Source organism: Lissotriton helveticus, chromosome 1_1, assembly GCF_964261635.1.
Source record: "Lissotriton helveticus chromosome 1_1, aLisHel1.1, whole genome shotgun sequence".
In the NCBI taxonomy this organism is placed as follows: domain Eukaryota; kingdom Metazoa; phylum Chordata; class Amphibia; order Caudata; family Salamandridae; genus Lissotriton; species Lissotriton helveticus.
The window spans coordinates 406,042,816-406,059,014 of record NC_136057.1 but is presented as its reverse complement, the minus strand read 5'-3'; the positions used below and the strand labels follow the sequence as shown (position 1 = coordinate 406,059,014).

The following is a 16,199-nucleotide window of genomic DNA, read 5'->3' as shown; positions in this document are numbered from 1 at the left end:
GCACCCCTGAGCCTTGCTGGAGCTTCATCACACTTGCGATACAACTCCAGCAATGCGCCACCTTTACGGCACAGATACGTCACGCATCTGTGCTGTTTTTGCCCCATGATGCGCCGCATTGTAAATGCAGAACACCATAGGTGGCGGAACAGCGGCACAGGATGACTAACACATCCCTGGTGATGCGCCAGTCATCATAAATCTATCCCTATGCTTCTTATCTTGTTAGAGATGAACCGCCATATGTATCATCAAAGTTTTTTGCATTTCCTAAATAGCGAACTTTAAGGAATAAATAGCGATTCTTTACCATTCCTAGTTTGCGATGAGCTATTTGCTAATTACAAATTACCCATTCATTTCCATGGAGCAGGAGGCCCATAGGAATGAAGGTGCAATTTGCGATTAGCAATTACCTCATCGCAAATTACGAATTTTTCCGAGGGTGCAGGGGTGTCTCAAGAACACCCTGCTGCACCCCTGAAAAAGAAATTTGGGGGCATATGGCGCACATAAATTTTGAAAACATTCCTTTACCTCAAAAAACGATTTTCAACTCATAATTTGAAAACACTGCCCACGGGGAAATGACTTAAAATGTCCTCAAGACACATGAAAGTGTTTTTTTTAAAGCCTTTGCAACTTTTTTGGGTCACTTTTAACATGGCTATGTAACTCAAACAGTCAAAATCTTAATTTACTATGCACAGGTGGGAGCATATTTACAAGGAATTTGCTCCACGGGGAAAGGTCTTTTAATTTAATATTGGAAAAATAACATCAGAGACACTGAAATGCCTTATAAAGAAGCATACACCATTATGTCCTTGTCATAAATTTTAAAAGCCTTCATTTTCCCCAAAAACGATTTTCAAGTCATAATTTAAAAACACTCCACATGGGGAAATAACTTAAAATGTCCTTAAGACACATGAATGCGTTTTTGCAGCATGTTTCGGTCACCTTTAACATGCCTATGTAACGCAAACATTCCAAATCTAAATTTGCCATGCACAGGTGGGAGCATATTTACAAGCAATTTGCTCCACAGAGAAAGGTCTTACATTAAAATGGGAAAAATAACATCAGAGACAGTCAATTGCCTTATAAAGAAGCATACACCATTATGTCCTTGTCATAAATATTAAAACCATTGCTTTTCCTCAAAAACGATTTACAAGTCATAATTTCAAAACACTCCACAGCTCCTATGCACATAAAAACCCTGTCAGTACTAATACTTCACATTTTCTCCAATTACAATTTCTCAAAGAAACAAAATCTATTTGTAAAACACTTGAGACAAACCAACATTTGAAAAACACAACTTTCTTCATAATTTTCTCCTTAAAGCACACTATTTTCTATCTACATTAAAGAAATCTTTTCTCACCTTAGCAAATACTTTGACTTTCAAAACAGTCTCAGAAACACACCAATTTGTCTTCAGCAGAGCAAAAGGTATGCACTCCAGAGTCTGCAGCTATCAAAAGCACAGAAATGCTGTAATTCTTCACACATATCTCTCATGTCACCCAATCAAAACTCTTCCCTCACTTTTTTTCAAATCAAAACCCTTCCCCCCTCTGCCCCCTCTCTGCTTTTTCTGCATAGCAACCACCTCTTGCAAGACCTCTGGTGTTTCCAAGTTCACACAACAATGTTGCAATTGAACTCTGAACTCTCAGTGCACCTGCATATCCAGTGCATACTTTCATTTAATGATTTTTTCTTCGCCACTCAAAATACATCTTTCAACGAACTCATCCATGCACCCTAACTTTCTGTTTTCAGCAATCAAAATCCACCAATCACTCTTACTGCTTCATTAACACAGAAACTCCTCAGTTTTTTTCATTTTACACTCTCATTTTTTCAACTGCCATTTCATTGCCACACTTCATCTGACTGCAGGAGAACCTTCTCTCGCCATGTTTTCTGTCTGGATTGTTGGACATAGTTACATCTATTGGGCTCAGAGGTACGCTGAAAACAGGAATTTACCTAACCTCAATTTACAAGATGTGGAAATTAAGTGGTTTGGCCACAGAGGATTAAAATGTCACCAATTGATACCATTGGTGAAAACCTTTATGCATTTGCCAAAACCTGACCTGTTAATTGTGCACTGTGGAGGTAATGATTTGGGCACTTTGACTGGGGTAGGTCTGGAAATGCTTTTAAAGGACACCTTTGAGCAATTGATGGCACTTTTTCCTCAGACTGCCTTGGTATATTCAAATATATGCCAAAGACAGAAATGGAGGTGGTCGAACCAATTTTGTCCACAAATTGAGAAATCGAGGAAGCATGTAAACAAATCTGTTTCAGCTTACATGAGAGACCATGGAATGGGCTCCCTGTACAACAATAACTTGCGTTACTACATGCAAGATATCTACAGAGGAGATGGAGTTCACTTCTCAGATGAGGGCAACAGAATTTTCATTCTGAATTTAAGACTGTGCATTGGTACCTACTTATAAGTACCTAAATGTACCATAAACCCAAAAGCTCTTCTCAGAGCTACCCTACATCTGATCACTCACAATTATTATTTTACTCTAACTTTTTTCACTAATTTTCAAGAAAGTACGCTTCCCAGAACGCTTCCCGGATCGCGACCGGGCGCACTCCACGCAAAAAAACTAAAAAAACGATATTTTTTTTTTTGCCCTGCGAGACCCTTTTAAAGCCTCCACATCAAACCTAGGGGGTCAGGGAGGATCTACTATGCCCCCTTATAGTCATTTGCCCCTTCGCTTTGGCCTCCTCTTGTCTCTCGATCCTACCGAGAGACAAGATGGTGGCCGCTACGGACTGTTTGGAATGTTTACAGACGCCGAAGAACCAATCAGCTTCGCAAAGCTCCGTAACGCGAAAAGTACGCGAAGCGGAGCGCTGTTACACATATATATCTTTTTTTGAACATTAATTTCTCAAAATCCACTGGAGCACATATATTGAGACCTAGCAAAGGCACATCGGGCTACCAGTCCCTACAATTTTGCCAAGTTTCGTGCAAATCCATTCAGCCGTTCGATTATTATTATTTTTATTTTTTTTGCCCCACGGGGCCCTTTTAAAACCTCCACATCAAACCTAGAGGGTCAGGGAGGATCTACTATGCCCCCTTATGGTCATTTGCCCCTTTGCTTTGGCCTCCTCTTGTCTCTCGATCCTACCGAGAGACAAGATGGCGGCCGCTACGGACTGTTTGGAATGTTTACAGACGCCGGAGAACCAATCAGCTTCGCTTCACAAAGCTCCGTAACGCGTAAAGTCCGCGAACCGGAGCGCTGCCCGGTCCGCTGTTACAGATATATATCTTTTTTTGAACGTTAATTTCTCAAAATCCACTGGAGCACATATATTGAGACCTAGCAAAGGCACATCGGGCTACCAGTCCCTACAATTTTGCCAAGTTTCGTGCAAATCCATTCAGCCGTTCGGGCTAAAAGTGAGGCCAACCGCCCTATGGAAAACTCAATGTTAAAAACACGTTTTGGGACCCCCCTTTTTTCTCGGCCCCCCCTTGACGAACCCCCCCCCCCAATTTTCAAGGGCTGCTCAGAAACAAAATGTGCCATTATCCTGAAAATTTCAGCCAATTCCGTCCACAAACGCCAAAGTTATTAGACATAGAATTTTCAAAAATCCCATAGAGAAAAAATCCTAACTATATATACCTACTGGCGACCGCCAGTAGGTAATATATATATATATATAAATGATTGAGCAGGAGTGGCAGTGGGCAAGTGTAACTGAGTGAGAATGAATGGGTGACTACTGCAAGTGAGTCAGAATAAGCGAGTGTCTGAATGAGTAACTATAAGTGAGGATGAGTGAGAATGTGGTGTTATGCTTGTAAGTGTGCCCTTGACCCTGGCAAGCTGTTGGTAATTCTTACTTTGAAGAGGTATCCATGGCAACATTCTGGCACTGGCATACTGGAAGCAGTTCTTCGCATCACAGCCACCTGTGACAAAAGGGTAGCAAATGAGGGCACACTAGAGGCTATCCCGGGCATATGAGAAAATTCATGACAATTGCTGACACTGGCATACTGGGTGTAATTCTTGGCATACTGGATGTAATTCTTGGCATGGGGCACCTGCAGAAAATTGCTAGTGCTGCTATACTGGAGGAAATTCTTGGCATGGGGCACCTGTAGCAAAATGCTGGTGCCAACAATTTGAGGGTAGTTGTTTTGCATAAGGGAGGACAACCATGGTATACAGCAGGGGACAACCATGACAAAATGCTGACCCTCACATACTAGAGATCATTTTTTAAATAAGGGTCACCTGTGGTTTATGGACGGCACTAATGGCAAAATTGTGAGGAAAGCGCTTTTTGGATAAAATTCTAGCAGTGGCATATTTTATGTAATTTTGGGACTAAAGAGAACACACATGGCATATGGGGAGCACGCTTGACAATGTGCTTGACCTGGCACAATGGAAGTACTTTTTGACATATAGGTGCACCGCTAGCACATTTTGGAAAAAATTAGGTCAACTCGTTTGAGAAAGCATCTGGTTAAATTGACCTGGCACACACACCATGAAAGAATTGAATATTGCACTTTTTCAGTGCATGTGTTGTTTTACCATATTTATGCGAACTGTGTTTTGTGCTTTAAAATGCAGTATCTGGCACCATTTTTTCAAACATTTCTTGGGAGAAACCTCTTCTCCCCTCCTTCTCCAGAACCCTTATTACAATACTGGGTAAGTATTAGGGTCCACTGCTTTACAAAAATCACAAGCTGGCACTTGAAGAACAGAAGGCAAACAAGGTCTTGTTGAGCCCTATTCACTTTCTGGGACTGCGACTAGGACATTACACGTTAGGTTTTGTAAAATTAATAAGTTCTGCAGTACAATTATGCATTCTTCTAATTTTAAAGAAAAATTAACTAAAAAAACCGTTTTAAATAAGTTTTTGCCACGTTTCATTTTTGTAAATACATGAAAATTCTGGTTAAAACCTTCACATATGTGCTTCGTACGAGTTATAGGGACATGCAAATGATCTTAAATCAAAATGTATTAACAGTACGGAATAATTTAGGCCACCAATTTAATTCAGAATCAATATATGGGCTACATCAATTAATACATGTAGACATAACTATTACTATTTTATTTAAATCTCTTTTTTTCTCTACCTATGTTTTATCAACAAACTTTTCACTGCAGTATAAATTATTAAATCAAGACAGTTTGAAGGGTGCTGTTGTGTATTTTGTGCCAAAAGAACAATGGCTGGAGAGAAAGCAGAACAATGTCATACATTCACCCCAGTACAGATGTCTGGGCCTAAGACTATCGTTTTTGTATATTTTGTGGCACTATATCCTCATGAGATGAGATGAACCCATAACTTTACACGCAATTCTAAGAGAATCGATTAACGATCCCATTGCATATCAGGTTAGCATACTATTACAGGTGGTATCTAAAACAGACATTTGTCTATGTCATTTGTTATATTAATTATGCATTTATAATGGAACTTGGCAATGTAAATTACTATGATGCTGTCAGGGTTAAGAGCATGTGACATCACTTCCTGGGAAGACTGAGCATGAAAGGTTATATTAAGTCACCTCCTGTGATGTCATCAGGGTCAAGGGTGTATACTTTCACTTCCGATACCCCTAGCATTTTGGTGTATCAGGCCCAATGTTTATTCACAGTATTTCTGGCATCACTCTTTAAGACTTAACCAACAGCTAAATTGTGGAATTCCCTTCCCTTGAACCTACGGGCGGAACCCTGCCATCTACGATTCCGTAAACTCCTCAAAACCCATCTTTTCCCTTAACTCCTCTTTCTTTTTTCTGGCTCCTGCACCGGTCTCTCTGTTTTGGTTTAGCGCTGGGATGCTTCCGGGTAACTATGCGCTCTATATTTCCCCCATTCATTCATTCAATCTCTAAAACATTTATGACACAATGATTTTAATATTATTCTCTCGACATGTGCCTGGTGAAGGAAGGCAAGGATACTACAGAGGAACTTTTTCAGAGCCACTGATATAATCATGTACGTTTCCAGCCGTGTGATGGAAGTTCACACAGATAATCTCCCCTTCGTTCACCTTATCATGCCACAGTGCCCTCCCACCGGACTGAAACATATGAGCACCAAAAGTCGTTGCTCTCACACTAAATGATGACTCCATGGTATGCGACTAAGCAAGCGAGACTGAATAAAATATAAATATTTGAAGTATTCTGACACATATCATGCCTTTGAGTGCAGTGGAGAGTCGTAGAGAAGAGTGGTGCATTGTGGAGTGGAGAGTCATAGATTGTAGTGTCATAGAGTGGAGTGGAGTGTCAGAGTGGAGTGGCGTGTCGTAGAGTGAAGTGGCATGTCGTGGAGTGGCATGTCAGAGTGCAGTGGAGTGGAGTGTCGTAGAGTAGAGTGGTGTGCCTTAGAGTGCAGTGGAGTAGCGTAGAGTGGAAGGGCACAGAGTGGAGTAGAGTGTTGTAGAGTGGAGTGGCGAAGAGTGGAGCCACATGTTATACGGTTGTATAACTGTATAACATGTTGTAGAGTGGAGTGGCATGGGGTAGAGTGGCGTGGAGTTTTGTAGAGTGGAGTGGCATTTCATAGAGTGAAGTGGTGTCTTGTAGATTGGAGTGGCATGGAGTGTCATAGAGGGGTGGCATGTTGTAGAGTGAAGTGACGTGTCATAGAGTGTAGTGGGTGACGTACAGTGCAGTAAAGTGGTGTAGAGTGTAGTGGGTGACGTAGAGTGCAGTGGAGGGGCATACAGTGGAGGAGCACACAGTGGGGTAAAGTGTTGTAGAGTGGAGTAGCACAGAGTGGAGTGGTCTTTTATAGAGTGGAGTGGCGCATTGTACAGTGGAGTGTTGTGCAGTAGAGTGACATGTCAGAGTGGAGTGGTGTTTCAGAGTGGCATTTTGTAGTGTCTTCAAGTGGAGGGACATAAAGCGAGTGGCGAAGAGCGGAGTGGCATCTTGCACAGTGCAGTGGTGTGTCAGAGTGGAGTGGCACATTGTATTATAGACTGCAGTGGTATCGCATAGAGTGGAGTGTCGTAGAGTGAAGTGGACTGTTGTAGAGTGTTGTAGTGTGAGGGGAGTGGAGTAGAGTGTTGTACAGTGTAGACACTTTTTGTAGAGTCAAGTGGCGTGTTGTAGAGTCAAGTGGCGTGCTGCAGAGTCAAGTGGCGTGCTGCAGAGTCAAGTGGCATGTCATGTCATGGTTTAGAGTGTCGTGTCACAGACTGGATTGGTGTGTTGTAGAGCGGAGTGTCGTAGAGCGGAGTGTTGTAGAGTGTCGTAGTTTGGAGGGGCATAGAGTGGAGGGGAGTAGAGTGTTGTAGAGTTGTGTCACGTGCAGTAGAGTGCTGTGTCCTAGAGTGGATTGGCGTGTCATAGAGTGGAGTGGAGTGGCATGCCTGAGTGGAGTGGTGTAGAGTTGAGGGGGATAAGGTGGTGTGAAGTGTTGTGGAAAGGAATGAAGTGATGTATAGTGGCATGTTGTAGGGTAGCCTATTGTAGAGTGGGGTGGTGTGGAGTGTTGTATAGTGGACTGGAGTGTCACAGTGGAGTGGTGTGTTGTAGAGTGGTGTGACATTGCGAGTCAGAGCAGAGTGGCATGTTGTGGAGTGAAGTAAAGTGGCATGTTATAGAGTGGCGTACAGTGGAGGAGAGTGGTGTAAAGTAGAAGGGCACAGAGTAGAGTGGAGTGTCTTGGAGTGGAGTAAAGTGTCGTAGAGGGGAGTGGAATGGCGTGTCACAGAGTGGAGTGGCATATTGTAGAGTGGAGGGGCAGGTCGTAGAGTGTAGTGGAGTAGAGTGATGTGGCGTATTGTAGAGTGGAGTAGAGTAGCATAAAGTGGAAGGGCCTACAGTTGTGTAAAGTAGGGTGGTATTACGTAGAGAGGAGTGGCATGTTGTAGAGTAGAGTAGCCTGCCATAGAGTGCAGCATCGGTTGCTATGATTGTTGGTGTTATTTTGTACTATTTTGTGGTGTTTATAGCTCACTTTGTCTTAATAACCAATCACTTTATGCTTTATTTTTTAATTGTATTTCTTATCTAGCTTTCTATTCGTTTTTATTGTCATGTGACCAGAAATATGTGTTTCAAATGCCTTTCTAATACTTGTTAAACTTCATTGCTGCAGACTAGTTTATTTTCTTTCCTCATTGTGGTAGTATTATACTACATTATTAGCCCAAATTGTATTTAGGCTAATAATTCCCCTCCTTTAAAAAAATGTAGCTGTTGATATTATGTGTATATGCGTGGAGTAGTGTAGAGTGGAGGGGCATAAGGTGGGGTGGAGTAGAGTGTTGCACAGTGGAGTGGCGTAGAGTGTAGTGACATGTCGTAGAGTGGAGTGGAGTGGAGTGGCATGTGATTGAGTGAAGTGGCATGTCAAGGTGAAGTGGCCTGTCATAGAGTGGAGTGGCCTGCCATGGAGTGGCCCGTCGTAGGGTGGAATGGCCCATGGTGGAGTGGAGTCACCCAGTGTGGACTGGAGTGGCCCATGGTTGAGTGGAGTGGCCCGTGGTGGAGTGGCATGGAGTGAAGTGTTGTACAGTAGAGTGAAGAGTTGTACAGTAGAGTGGAGTGCCAAGAAGTGGAGTGGTATAGTAGAGAGGAGTGGAGTAGAGTGGCATTTTATAGAGTGTCGTACAGTAGAGTCGTCGTGTGGCATGGGGTAGAGGGGTGGAGAATGTTGTAGAGTGGAGTGTCTTAAAGAGGAGTGGCATATCATAGAGTGGCATGTTAGAGCGGAGTGACATGCCATAGTGGAGTGGGCATCGCAGTGGAGTGGTGCAGAGTGGAGGGGCATAAAGTGGAGGGGCAAAGTGTGACGTAGAGTGGCTTGTCAGAGTGGCCTATCATAGAGTGGAGTGGCCTGTCGTAGGGTGGAGTGGCCCGTCGTATGGTGGAGTGGCCCATCGTAGGATGGAGCGGCCCGTCGTAGGGTGGAGAGGCCCGTCGTAGGGTGGAGTGGCCCGTCGTAGGGTGGAGTGGCCCGTCGTAGGGTGGAGTGGCCCGTCATAGGGTGGAGTGGCCCATCGTAGGGTGGAGTGGCCCATCGTAGGGTGGAATGGCCCGTCATAGGGTAGAATGGCCTGTTGTAGGGTAGAATGGCCTGTCGTAGGGTGGAGTGGCCCGTCATAGGATGGAGTGGCCCATCGTAGGGTGGAATGGCCCATCGTAGGGTAGAATGGCCTGTTGTAGGGTAGAATGGCCTGTCGTAGGGTGGAGTGGCCAGTCTTAGGGTGGAGTGGCCAGTCGTAGGGTGGAATGGCTCATTGTAGGGTGGAATGGCCCATTGCAGGGTGGAATGGCCATTCGTAGGGTGGAATGGCCCGTCGTAGAGTGGAGTGACCTGTCATAGAGTGGAGTGGCCTGTCGAAAGGGTGAGGTGGCCTATCGCAAGGGTAGAGTGGCCCGTCGTAGGGTGGAATGGTCTGTCGTAGGGTGGAGTGGCCCGTCATATGGTGGAATGGCACATCGTAGGGTGGAATGGCCCATCATAAGGTGGAGTGGCCTGTCGAAAGGGTGAGGTGGCCCGTCGTAAGGGTGGAGTGGCCAATCGTAAGAGTGGAGTGGCCCACCGTAAGGGTGGAGTGGTCTGCCATAAGGGTGGAGTGGCTAGTTGTAGGGTGGAGTGGCCCGTCGTAGGCTGGAGTGGCCCATCGTAGGGTGGAGTGGCCCGTCGTAGGGTGGAGAGGCCCATCGTAGGGTGAAGTGGCCCGTCATTGAGTGGAGAGATGTGGAGTGTTCTAGTAGAGTGGAGTGTCATGGAGTGGCTTGTCAGAGTGGAGTAGAGTAGAGTTTTATAGAGTATTGCACAGTGGAGTAGAGTAGAGGGTTGCACAATGTTGTAGAATACCACGTCGTAGATTGGAGTTGTGTGTCAGAGTGGAGTGGCATATCAGAGTGGAGTGGCATATCAGAGCGGAGTGGCGCATCAGAGTGCAGTAGACCAGCATAGAGTGGAGGGGCATAGAGTGGAGTTGAGTGTTGTAGAGTGGAGTTGCCGGTTAGAGTGAACTGTAGTTTCATCTAGTGGAGTTTGTTTGAGTGAAATGGCATGTTACAGAGTGTAGTGACGTGTTGTAGAGTGTAGTGATGTCTTGTAGAGTGGAGTGGCATGTTGTAGAGTAGAGTAGAGTGGCATAGACATGGAGGGGCATAGAGGGGTGTAGAGTGGAGTGGCAGGGTGTGGTGGAGAGTGTAGAGTGAAGTGGCATGTTGTAAAGTGGAGTGGCATGGCATGTTATAGAATGGAGTGACATGGAGGGGCCGGTCACAGAGTGGAGCGGAGTGTGATAGAGTGGAGTCACGTGTTTTAGCACGGAGTGGCATGGAGTGTAGTGGAAGGCTGGTTAGGCCTAGCCAAGATTTTTTATCTTGCCAAGATGCAGGTCTGAGCAAATGGCAGCTGCAAGTGTGTAAATGATTTGTCGGGAGTATTCTCTTCACTAACACTTGCTTCCCTTCTCTTTTTGAAACTCAGGGGCAGCAACATTGTCACGGTGTCACCAGGGCTTTAAGTGGAAGCTCTTTCAATAGTATATACAAGCCATAGTTGCTGCTTATTTATCTTATGCAACTAACAACCACTGACAAAGCCAATAGTCCGACTTGTTGTAGGTACGATGTTACTTGATGTATCTTATATCTGGATGCAATGACAGAAACAAGAAAATACAAGTCGAGGGAACACTATGCCAAGCACAGAAACATTTAAAAAGTCACACAATCACCCTACAGCCCAGCTCTATTAAGAAGAAAAATACAGCAAGTCTAATACGCGGCATGTGCTTTACACGCCATGTTTGTAGAGTTGCTGCATTTCTTTTCTTAATAGAGCGCAGCTGCAGGGTAATTGTGTGCCTTTGTTAAAGTTTTCAGGTTAATCGCAGTGCCCGTCTGGAGCTACAATTTACAAGAAAACTTTCAGATGAAGTGAAATGTGATGACTTAGAGTGGGAAGTGCGCTTAGAGGCTTTCATAGGTGAGAAAAGTGATCACTGAACTGCTTAGCAACTTTTAAATTATTGAAAAAAATAAAAACTTAGACCAACATTACAATGCTGACAAGAGAACTGTGAAAACCTGCACCATCACTGAACTGGTACATCACCTAGTCCCGTAGAATGCTCAGGTCACAGCTCATCATGCATAAAAAACACACTTTCTAGATGTCAGTTTCTCAAGACAATAATAGAACAATAATTAAGACCCTAAAAAAAGACTCTGATCCTCCACTGCTCGAGACTACTGTTACCATCATCAGTGTCTCACTGGGTCAAGGTTCATCTAGTCCATTCTTCAAACTTGCCATAATCAGCACCTACATTAACAAAATAGAGAAATACCACATACATTTCCAGTTTCTTCCTTTCTCTGACCCCAGTAAACCTGGAAAGAATAATCACCCTACAATTTGTACAATATTTAGAAGCAAGGCAACTGTTGAATTCCCATTGGTCACTTTTCTGTCCTAACCACAGTACAGAAGTTGCACTACTAGATGTATGGCAAGCACCTATCACAAGACAGTCTGCTTAACCTGATGAACTTCAGAGCTGAGTTTTGTACAGAAGAATACCCCCTTTCGCCCTAAAATATGCAAATACAAAAAAGGGACTCTCCTTAAAAGTCAGACTGCTTCTTGTTAAAATGTCACATTTTGTCTAAAGGGGTTGTTAAAACTGTACTACCATCGTGACCATAATAGACACTCAAGCAAGTCTGTCATTGGCAGCCTCATCACAACTAGAAAGATGGCCGGAGAGTTTCTCTATTTTCAAATTCAGATGGATTTAATTTATACAAGCCATTGTTGCTGCACATTTATCTTATGCCACTAGCAACCACTTACAAAGTCAATAGTAGGTATGATCAGGGCTTTAAGTGGGCCAGGTCTCACCAGTGCTGAGCACCAGCAGTTTTTTAAAGGGAGCCTTCAAACTGGTCTTTATCGGGCTCTGTTTTGTGCCCTGGCACAGGCGGTCCATTTTTTTCCAGACTGCAGTGACAGTAGGCACATCGAAGTGCAAGTGATCACACAGCTCACTTCTCACTTGTAGAGAAGTTAGGGCATACATCATGCCAGGTGAGCCTTGTAGGGGAATAGAAATCCTTTAAAGAGGGTCAATTTCTCTCTGGATTTCCCTTCTCTTTTTGAAACTCAGGCGCAGCAACATTGCTGTGGTGTCACCAGGGCTTTAAGTACAAGCTTTTTCAAAATTACATACAAGCCATAGTTGCTGCTTATTTATCTTATGCAACTAACAACCATTGACAAAGCCTATAGTCCTGACTTGTAAGTATGATGTCACTACTTGTATCATATATCTGGATGCAACAACAGAAACAGCAAAATACAAGTTGGGCGGTACACTATGCTAAGTACAAATTTTTTGCTTATGTGTCTTAAAGTCACACCCTTGATTACACTGGCCACGCCCTATGAGAGAACCCCCAGTTTTTTCATCCCACTTAAAGCCCTGGGTATGATGTTACTTGTTGTATCACATATCTGTATACAATGACAGAAACAGGAAAATACAAGTCGGTGGCAAACTATGCCAAGAAAAGTGTAAATCACACCACAACTGCACTCAAATTAGAAGAGAAATTCAGCAAGTTTACAAACACGACTGGGTGCTTTTCACGCCATGTTTGTAGAGTTGCTGCATTTTTTTTCTTAGCAGAGCTGGGCTGCGGGGTGAATGTAGGTCTTTGTTAAAGATTTCAGGTTAATCGCAGCGCCCGTCTGGAACTGCAATTAACCTGAAAACTTTAACAAAGTCACACAATCACGCCACAGCCCAGCTCTGTTAAGAGGAGAAATTCAGTAAGTCTACATAAACGGCGTGAGCTTTACAGCATGCAGAACCCAGCTCTTCAGCAGCAGAGTCAGAGAGCAGGCATTCCAAGTCTACCGTCCAAAGATGGGTCCTTTAAGCAGCACAGCAGTCCTTATGAAAGAGGTTCAGTTCAAGATCCAGAAGCGTCTGATTTTAGGGGTCAGAGACCCAGTACTTTTACCCTAAAGTGCCTTTGATGTGGGGGTGACTTCAGAGCCTCTCTCTGAAGTGCACAAGCATCTCTTTCAACCCAGTCCTGTCTGCCAGGCTGTGGGTGGTAGTCAGTCCTTTGTGTGGGGACAGGACATAGCCTAAGTGAAGTGTTAGCTCCTCCCTCCCATGCTACCTAGGCCAGGTCATCAGAATGCATATGTATGTAGATAGGTACTCAGACACACCGATCCTTCCTGTGTTGTGGTTATCTAGAGGGAATGCACAAAGTATAGCTGTCACCCACCCAAGACGTGTATTGGACACAGGCTGTCAGGCACACAGAGCAGTAACCTCAGATAAACGAACACTTTATAAAAGTGGCATTTCTAAAAACGTATGGTAAATCCAACTTCCCCAGATAGGAGGCTTTATCATTACCATTCCAAACATATGAAACATGAAAAAGCTACTTCCCTCTGTTCAGGAATTACAGCTTAAAAGTGTATTAATAAATTCCCAATGCTAGCGATGGGAGAAGTAGGCCTCACAGTAGTTAAAACTAAATAGGCTGTTTGTCACTACCAGGGCATGCTAAACAGAAAGGTATATGTTCTACCTTTTACTTACATAGCATCCTTCCCTTAGCTTTACTTAGGGCCTACCTTAGGGGTGAAATATATGTAATAAAAGGGGAGTTTAAGGCTTGGCTAGTAGTTGTAAATGCAAAGTAGAAGTGGCAGTAAACTACACCCACAGGCACTGCAGTGGCAGGCCTCAGACAGATTTGAAAGGTTACTTCTGTAGGTGGCACAATCAGTGCTGCAGCCCATTGATAGCATTTGAAGAACAGGCCCTCGGTATATGGTATATCCCTTTATAAGGGACTTACCAGTACAACAAATATGCCAATCAGGTATACACCAATGTCATCATGTTCAGGGGAGAAGCACATGTACTTTAGCACTAGTTAGCAGAGGTAAAGTGCTCAGAGTTCCAAGGCTAACAAAATGAATCAGCAAAAACAGCAGGTAAAAGGTAAAAAGCAGGAGGGAGACCACCCTGAAAATGCCAGATCTAGCACCTGCCGTAAGACAATCTTCTGACAGGAAAAACTGATTGTCATGATTCACAGACTAGGCTCATTATATGCAATGCGAGAAAGGAGAAGCGATACTCTGAACTTCGAAGGTGCTCGGGTCTTCAATTGCAAAGGTGAAAGATACATGCAGAGTATGTGTGCTGCTTGATGTAAGGTTTCATGATAGTGACACTTGCACCATGGGAACTCACAGCAGACATGCAATTATGTTTTTTAAAGTATTTCCTTGCACAGACACACTGCACTACAGGTTATGGTTCTGACTACCATTTTTGATAAACAGAGGGCAGTCCAGGAACGTGCATGCTAATTTATCATACATCGTGAAGTAATTCTTAGCCTTGAGGAAGTGGCTGTATATTGTGAAATGTCACATGTTGGACAAACTTCAAGAATGTAAAACAAACTGTTTTATGGATATGAGGAGTAATACATTTTGAAATGTATAGAATTCCTTTTTATTGGACAAAAACTACCTCCAGCACCGTTCAGTTGTTTGTTTGAGTGCATAAACGTTGTACCCGAGGGTATCTGGTGTATGTACTATAGGCTGCATCCTGGGTATTGCCCCTGTTTGGACTTGTAATGGTGACAGTTATTTAGATCCATAGAATAGAACTTCTTCATATTTCAGAGAATGAATTCTGTGCAAGGCAATGAGAGATACTTAAGGCCTGATTTAGAGTTTGGTGAATGAGCTACTCCATCACAAATGTGACGGATAGCCAATCCACCATGTTACAAGCGCATTATGTATCCAATGACGCTTTCAATATTGTAGACAAGATATGTCATGTTTGTGATGGAGTAACCCATCCGCCGAACTATAAATCAGGCCCTAAGCTGCTGGAGCTGAAACTTTGTTGCCAGGAGATTGGAACATATTGTGCTTTTATCTGGAGTTATCAAAGAGTTACTGAATTTAAAGAAGTATTTTAGAAAACCTTTAAGAACAAATATTTAGACTTTGGTTTACACATTAGTACTGATGTCATCCTTCCAAAGATTAAAAACAAAACTGCACTTGTTTCACAAAAGGACTTCAACGTATACAGACTTTGCTTATATTACTTTGAATCACATAATGTATTAGGGTATTGACAGTGTTGAGGAAACTGAAGTATTTTGTAAGGAGGAAAGCACAAAACTAATGAGCATTCATTATGATGCAATCGATGACCTCCATACATTGAGAATCATTCAGATTAAAAACTTGATTTTTAATTCACTAAAGTCAGTTACCTGTATAGGAACATGTATTATAGTTCCGGTTATTTCGTTCATCTGCTTAAATGGTCAGAAATTATATCATATGGTATTAGAAATAGTAAACTCTAATTCAAATGACATAAAAACAGAGTTATTTCTTGTAGATGGAACCACTTCTGCAGCACAGGCTGAGTCCAACAGAGAGGCCCGCATTCGCCCCGGCCAAACTCCTGAAACGGCTCCAACGCATCCAGAACGCCTCCGCAAGCCTGATCCTCCACATCCCGCACCGCAGCCACATCACACCACACCTGAGAGACCTGCCCTGGCTCCCCATCAACAAGAGGATGACCTTCAAGCTCCTCACCCACGCACTCCACAACACCGGACCAGCGTACCTCAACAGCCGACGCAGCTTCTACACCCCATCCCGCCAGCCCCGCTCGGCAGACCGTGCCCTCGCCACTGTCCCCCGCATCCATAGAGTGACCGCCGGTGGCAGATCATTCTCCGACCTCGCCGCCAAGACGTGGAACACCCTCCCCATCCGCCTACGACGGACCGAAGACCTCCTAACCTTCCGGAAACTCCTCAAGACCTGGCTCTTTGAACAGTAAAAGCGTCCTCCCCACCCCAGCGCCTAGAGACCCTCACGGGTATGTAGTGCACTTTACAAATGCTATGATTGATTGATTGATTTAAAGGGCGGGCAGAGTGAATATAATCAATCTTTCTATTTCCCTCTATTGGCCATTCCCTATTTTTTGGGTGTGCTGATGACCAGCATAAATGTCCTTTACATGGTCATCAGTCTGTTCAAGGACACATGGGTACTAGCATTGCTTCTGTT

The 16,199-nt window shown here is 43.8% G+C and overlaps 1 protein-coding gene across 3 annotated transcripts in view; it reads right to left on the bottom strand.

Annotated features, from left to right (window-relative positions):
• Positions 1-16,199, bottom strand: part of CCDC91 (coiled-coil domain containing 91) — a 1,837,163-nt gene that overhangs the window by 1,162,282 nt on the left and 658,682 nt on the right. The window lies entirely within an intron of this gene.